The 7,942-nt window shown below is 47.8% G+C and overlaps 1 long non-coding RNA gene across 1 annotated transcript; it reads left to right on the top strand.

Moving 5' to 3' along the window:
* The first annotated feature begins 1,531 nt into the window (after positions 1 to 1,531).
* Positions 1,532 to 7,351, top strand: LOC125947494 (uncharacterized). Its single transcript, XR_007468338.1, has 3 exons — positions 1,532 to 1,592; positions 5,473 to 5,558; positions 7,143 to 7,351. It is a non-coding gene; the product is annotated as an uncharacterized LOC125947494 (long non-coding RNA).
* Positions 7,352 to 7,942: the final 591 nt, after the last annotated feature.

The following is a 7,942-nucleotide window of genomic DNA, read 5'->3' as shown; positions in this document are numbered from 1 at the left end:
ACGTGACACCATCGGTCGATGAGATGTTCGCCATGGCCACAAGTGGCGCTGGCTAACAGTCCCCGTGTTAGATGTTGTACACATACATAAACAGCCAAGAACGTGGACGTGGGAACAGCCGCTGCTGTAGCACAATTGGTGGTGCAACGCATGCGTATAGTGGAGGTTGTTGGTTCAGCTCACACAGGATCGAAGTAGTTTTTTCACACACTTTCGCTTCCCATTTAGCTTGTCATTTGTACAATTCAGTTAAAGCTAGAAATAGCTTTCCGTGTGCTTTCCCTGGCTTCGTTGTCTGTTGGCGATTAACAAACGACAATCAGACACCACGGGTCGCCTTCCTCACGTATATATATATATATATATATATATATATATATATATATACATATAATCTTGTAAGACGACGCCTGAGACTGAAGGCAGAGCCCTTGTATTTTAACACAGAGCGAGACAGCCAACGAGCACCTACCCGACAAATGATGATGATTATGAGGATGGGTATATAAAGATAAAGACGATGGTGAACAGCACAGTTAGCGCTCACACTAGCTTCATCCCCTCGCCAAAGCGGTCGGCAAGGCAGCCAGTCAGAAACGGTACGTGAACGATTTCATTGCTGCGGCAACGGCGGTCTGTAACCGAGGTAACAGGAGCCACGCGATAGTTCACGGCAGATGTTCTGTGAAGCACAGTATATGGGCTGCGATACATATGAAGAAATTTTTCACAGAGCCCCGGCACTCGAACAGGTGTCCACAGGAGCACTTCATCGCCTGGGCGGAACGAAATGTCACGACGGGTCGCATCACAACGGACTTTCCTCTTGTCCTGAATGGTCGAGGTGTTGGCGCGCGCGATTTTGCCGCAGTGGGCGACGCGAGCGGCGAACTCCTCTGATAGAGATGGGGATAGAACAGAAGGCGTAGAGAGAAAGGTGGTGTCAAAAAAAAAAAAAAACGGTGCATGGCCGTACATGAGGAAAACGGGGCTGTAGTTTGTTGTGCGTTGAACGGCAGTATTATAAGCAAACGTGACGAAAGGATATAGTGTCCCAGTTTGTGTGGTCGGGTTTAACATACAAGGAGATCATGTCGGACAGAGTTCAATGGCAACGCTCTGTAGGACCATTGGTTTGGCGTTGATACGCTGAGGTAGTCTTCTGGATGGTGTTTGAGGCCTGCAGGACTTCAGCAAGAACATCGGAAAGAAATGTCTTGCCATGGTCACTTGGATAAACACGAGGCGCACCGTGGCGCAAGATAATGGCGTGCACGACAAACTCGAACACTTCAGAGGCCGCACCAGAAGGAAGAGCTGCCGTCTCAATATATATATATATATATATATATATATATATATATATATATCAAACAAGGCATGGAGAGCGATGATGAGTCCGTTGAATTGTTTTCTGCACAGCAATCTTACTCGGGATAGTGCCGCGGGTAGAAAACATTGTCATTTTGTCTGCTGCACGGGTTTAATTCGCACTTTGGTTGTTGCTTAAATAGTGGCTGTTGTGCATTCGCAGGGTCCCAGCACGTCGTACCATCTATCCGACACTTCTAGAGATTCCAGCACGAACGGAGGTGAGTGGTCTTGTGAAAGTTCTGAGGCATACCTGTATTGAAGCGAGGCCATACCGCAGAGTGTTTAATTTAGTTACATAGAAATGGCGGGCTACTGTTTTGCTGTCACACGAATGGCGAAGGCAGTATATAGATATACATAGTTGCCGGAAAGCAACGAGTCTGGCCATCAGTGTTTCGTCTGTCAGGATGATTGTTTCCCCATAAAGATTGCGTAATATGCAAGTCTTGTTATGCATAAGCAAATATTAATAAAAGAAGCGCCCGACGCTTGCAGCTTTGCAACTAGAACAAATATCAAACGTACCACCGGCTGTTTGTAAAATTTTCAAGGAAGACTAGAAGAGATATGCGTGTGCTCGCATCGTGTTTGTTTTCTCCTTTCACTTGGTTTGTTGTAAACGCAAGAACACTTTACTGCGAGGTGTATCGCGGGAGAACCAAGGTTCAGTACAGTAATTTGATGTCTACAAAGCCTGATACGCAATGCGGCGACCACCATTTATCCCGAGCCAAACGTGACCAAATCGGCACGAATTTGGGATAGTGGACGATCTTCGGAATCGAACACGTCAAACGTAGGAGAGACGCTATTGTCCATCTTCTCTTTGTGCCTCTTCCGCGCTCAGCACGTTAAATTCCAAACATGAATATGTTCCACTCAGGCAAGCCGAACCTTCCTATCCCGGTGATTTCTGCTTAGGTATAGTATTTAGAAACTTTAGACAAGAACTGCGTTGTGCCTTGACTCTTCTCGTACAGGTATGGGCCGATGATATTGTGAAAAAGGCCTCTTGTTAAAATTTGCAGCGCCAAATTAAAAGCCTTGCGAAACGTTTTGCGTGTTCTGCAGAGTATAGACGTTAATGAATGCATTTGCACGATATTTTTACACGAGATATACTGTGGAATTCTGCTTTAGGCATTTCCTCGGCCATTGTCCACGGACCTTCTGCTATCAACCCGTTTGGAATTTATGAAGGCATCATGCTATACCCACAGATATTTCACATTCAGATATTTATTGTTGCCTAGGTAGAAAAGTGGCCGAATATGCCACGCCAACGCATCTCTGATCTCCGCGTCTCCACGTAACCGGACACTGTGATGATGATGTTGTTGATGTTTTTTATTGCATTGCCTATTGAAATGGGACGTTGACAATTATGCACGGAGTCTGCACAATGTTATCGGGTTTTTCAGTGTAGTCGAACCAGACTTTGGCTTAAAATTTCGCGCGACATTGAAAAAAAAAACAAAGAAAAAAAAAACAGCGCGAATATCAAAAAGCTCGGCAGGCGACTGCCTGTGCTGCTTCCTTGCTGTAGTAAAAAAGATTACACAGACGATCGTGGACACTGCTCTGTTATTGGAAACGTACAAGCCTAGATGCACTTTGTTCTTTTGAATTTCTTTGCACTCTGACACATACTAAGATGTTTTATTCATTAATGCGAACTATATAAATTTAAAATGGCTTTTGACAACGCTTGAATTCATAAGCCGGGACATACCACTCTTATCGTTGTTACATGGACCAGGGCCACCACCGATAACTCTGAAACAATCTCCGTTCACGTCCCGAGACTTACACAATCATCTTTCTTTCGCACGCATCAACGTAAAACAGACGCTTTTATTTCATCTGCCCTTCCACGTGTCTTTCGCTTGTGGAACGACCTTCCTGATATCCTGGTAGCTGAACCTAACAATGGAAATTTCCCCATCACCACCTAAACACACATTTCTTACTTTAATTAACTTCGTTCTACATTAATTCGTGTCTGCATAATTGTCTTTGTCTTTTTGCTCTCAGGATTTCCCACTTTGCGTAGGATTTTCTTCAGTGCATATTTATTAACAAAGTTTTCGTATTATTTGTACACTTCCATGCTATCTATACCGTGTAAAATTTTGACGTTCCCCTTACCCAGTGCCCATTCTTCGGGCCTGTAAGTAATTTTGAATAAATGAAAAAGATTACTCTATCTTCCACTGAAGGGAACGATGTGTGGATGCGAAGCAGCGGGGAGATGGTTTCGCGGCAGCGGCCCGAGCGTTCATCGCGGCGCTGCACAGGAGAGAGAATGAGGCGCGCGCGCTCCGTCATTTTCATACCGCGTAACTACCGTGGCGCCCCCAGCGGAGTATGCAGCTGTCGCACCACCTGTCGTGCGCGCGGCTTCGGATTCGTAGAGGAGAGAAGGAGGGGGGGGGGGCGTAGAAGAGGAGAGAGAGGGGAGGGGGACGCGCATGCGCTGTGGGGGTGTGGTACGCCGCGGGAGAGACGGACAAAGCCCCGCCATGAGCTGCTTCGCATCTAAAGAAAAAAATCCTGGTCGATCACTCTTTCATAGGAATCGGTATAACACGAAATTGAAACGTGTCTTCACAGAAGCTGTTGCATGTTTGCTTCGTGAACTCGATGGTCGGCTGCAACGAGAGGCTCATGATTTGCGGGCCGGTGAGTATATATGTATGTTGCAAGTTTGCTTAGCGCGTGGCGTCCTGTTGGCGAGTGGCTTCGGCGAAAGTGCGAGCATTCTGGCCCGGCTCCGTAGTGGGTATACAGCAGCCAGTTGAGCTGCGACGCGCACAGATGCAGGAATGCCAGTGGCGGAGTTCGGACCGTGCGCCGCGAACGTGCGAAGGCATTCTGCTTCACGCGGGCCTATCTCTCGGCGGAGCAAAGTGTGATTCGCCCGGCGATGTCGATGCCTTTCTGCGACTTTTAGCGAAGTAGTTGTCTTAGGCGGTGTCATCGCAAAGCGAAACAGCAAGCGATGCACTGCTGATGCACCTTGAAGCCGCAATCTGTAGCCGACGAGGCGCCACAGGCTAATCCGATGCTAACTGCCCACACGAGGCCACAGGAGCACATGGATTTGGCTGATCTTCGTGCTTGTGGATTTAGACGCTCTTGTGGCCTTGTTTATTGCGCTTTATAGGCTTTCATTGCCGTAAATTTCAGAGCAATCTATACTTTTATAAGTGCAGAAGATGCTGCGAACACGTACAACCGCTACGAATCACAACCGCCCAGCTTGTCGAGGCGGCCAAATCGAAACGCGCCAAGCGTCTTAATGCACTGGCTTGTCCGCCATAAATTCGTAAGGGCCTTTTATGTCGCGTGCCAGTGCATGCGTCCGTGGCGTAATGGTTTGAATATCGGGCTTCTCTGCTATAGTTACTGTGTTCGAAACATGCCATCGGACTATTTTAATAACGTTTTTTTATTGTATGATTATTTATTGTATAATTATTGTATGAAACTCTAAGCACGAGGCTACACTTCGGTCTTTATTCTATTGCTACACCGCGTTGGAGCCTCCGCTGCGCTGTGGTTACCGAAGCGCCTCCTGTCGGCGCTCGATAGCGTCACGATGCAGTACTTCGCTTCGCCGTTCCTAGATGACGGCGCCGGAGCCGATCACATCCGTTAAATCCGTTGCCGGAAACAGTCGTTTAACTCGGCATAAAACACTTTCGTGTTAAAAAAGTGAATATTGTTTGGCGCTCTCAATTCAAACTGCGGTCTACGCATGTGGTGGTTCCTTGCAGCGCAGCACTAATGGCATCATCGAAGACGTGGCCACGGCTCTCCCATGGTTTTGTGGAGCTGCCGATTAACTACCTCATTATACTAAACCATGTAGGTATGCAAAGGAACAACGTTTCGTGATGTAGACATATATTGACATTTTTGGTCACAGTGCTCAATTGAAAACTCACGGACGCACACAACAAAATATTCATTACCTGTTTATTTGTAACGGTTGCAAGATGCATGCTTGCCAAAAGTAGGCACCGTGATCGCTCTGAGTCAAGTTCTACAGCGAACTACCTTTTGTAAAACTTGCTCTACGCCATGTTTTTTCAGATGACTCGGAAGCAGTCCTACCGCAGAACTCACAAGATAATTGTGCAAAGCAGGAGACCCCATGTGCAGTCGGCTACAACAGTGCTGTAAGAAAGGTTACGCAGCTCCTTTGAGTGTGCATGCAAGATGGCGTCTCTTAAACGACGGCTAACTGTCCTTCAAGCACAACTACGCCACGTCGTGGCGATACTCTGAGCGGCATAGTAATACTCCCAATTGAGGTTTCGTGACCAGAAAAAAAAGTAATGAAGGACTGTTTAATTCTGGTTGTAAGAGCCTTGAGTATTTGTAATGTCGCCAGACAAGGCATTAGGGCTGAAACTCCTCGCAAATAACCAATGGCGGCAATTGAATGTGATGTCATCTTTAAGGCCACCGCTCCCCCAGCTGCCTACAAAAGTTATACAGGGAACTTTTTAGCTCGTGTCAACGATAGCTGCGATTGCGACGGTTCAGCTAGTGTGGATTGAGGAGTTGCTCATGTAGCTGCCTAAATTTCTTCGTTCTGGCTTGAACGTTTTTCTAAGATTGCCAATTTACCTTATTATTGCGATCAATTATATGGGCACTTACTTCTGCCGTCACTGTAGCCGTGGTCTTCAGCGTGAGGATTCGTATTAAGTCCAAACACGGTAACATGATGGACGCCCGCCTTACGCTGTATGTGCGAGTGAAAGCATGTGACGGTCCACCGAAGATTGCGGCTCAATCTCGCGCGCGCGAGGGAAGAAGGCGAGGCGGCAGCGAGCCGTCATCATCGCGCACGAGGCGTGGGGAGGGGGGGGGAAGGGTGTAGCGCAGGTGAGGGAGGAGGGGAGTTCTATTCCGGCTGCTGCTGCTTAAGGCGCGGTCGCGCGGGCGCCGTATCGTGACAGCGATTTTCGACGTGGAAAACGTGCGCGCCCACACGGGCCTCATCTTCGAAAGTCGCCGAAGTCGTCTGCCATTGCAATATGTTACTGCCATGCATGATGTCACCGCACACAAAATGAACAAGACTATTGTTTATTTTCGACGGCCATGGCGGCCGCATTTCGATGGGGGCGAAATGCGAAAATAACCGTGTACTTAGATTTAGGTGTCTGTTAAAGAAACCCAGGTGGTACAAATTATTCCGGAGCCCCCCACTACGGCGTGCTTCATAATCAGTTCGTAGTTTTGGCAAGTAAAACGCCATAATTGTTTTTAGTTAAACTGAACTGGAACAATGTTCAGAGTGATACACGCTAACAGTGGCAAGAATCTGCGCCGGAGGAAAAGGCGACCTTCACCGTCAGTTGTGAAACATAGGTACCACTTGGAATTTGCGGCGTTTCTACAATTGTCTCATTTTTTAGTTGAACCCTTGGAACGTGATTGAGTGTACATCAAAAATGAAATCACTTGACGCGCAAAAACAAAGTAAAAAATCTAAATCGACCTTGGCACGAACAGCCGCGCATATGAGCAGTACTAAAGTGTACTAGAAGTACACAAGTACACTATTCCAGTGTACTTTAGTACTAGAGTACTTTTAGCACAGCTTCTGACGGTGCGTGTGCGGGCGCAGTTGTGCGTTCTATTGGCAGGAGGAAAATTTATTTCGATCATAGGCCGACAGGTGGCGCACTGACATACGTTCCGAAACTTGCAGGTAAAAGAATTTCCGCCATTTCTCTGTTGACCTGTAGGTGGCGCTCACCATGCGGAATCCTGACATAACCCAAATATCCCCCGACTGTTTGGAGTTCGTCGAGGAAGATGGTACCAAGTGGTACACATTTGCTGGTGGCCGCGGTCGACGGATGGTGCAGCTGCGAGAAGCCCAAGCATCCCTGTCATCGTCCTCCCGCGCCGCTAGCTTGCGTCGACACCCATGGACAGGAGTCTAATTCAATAAAAATTTGGCAGAGACACTTAACGCTGCTTACCTGTGGGAATGCGAAAGCATTATAGTCCGTTTGGGGAAATGTTTTTGTTTTCCCTGTGCGTTCCTTGTCCGCGCAATCTCTCGCCTGTATTCTAGCTGCGGCTCGTTAAGGCCAAGTTAAAACACGCCAAGCGTCTCAACGCGCTCGTCACCCGCGATGAGTTCATAACTCGAAGGACCGCACAGCGGCGTTCATTTGGACATTCATGCTTTTTATTTTATACACTCAATTTATGCACTCATGACGTGGCGCCACCTCCTCCCCATTGGCTGCGCTGCCACGTGCACAACGACGCACGCACTTAGGCCACACGTTCAGTCAGCCAGATGGCGGCGACGTGACGTGTGCAATCACGCATCCACTAGCCACACTACTTTCAGTGAACCACAACCGTGGAGCCATCGAATGTGTATAACGCCAGCAGCGAAAACATTTTATTGCGATAGGAATTAAATGGACACTCAAAAGCAGATTTCTGCCGTCGCCGTCGCCGTCGCCGTGAGGTTCCGTATGACGTCAATGGAGATGAAATCGTCGACGCGCGCCGCCGAACGCTGTAT

Source organism: Dermacentor silvarum, chromosome 8 (assembly GCF_013339745.2).
Source record: "Dermacentor silvarum isolate Dsil-2018 chromosome 8, BIME_Dsil_1.4, whole genome shotgun sequence".
Lineage (NCBI taxonomy): Eukaryota > Metazoa > Arthropoda > Arachnida > Ixodida > Ixodidae > Dermacentor > Dermacentor silvarum.
Note: the sequence above shows the minus strand (reverse complement) of the source record. Positions and strands in the feature narration are given on the sequence as shown.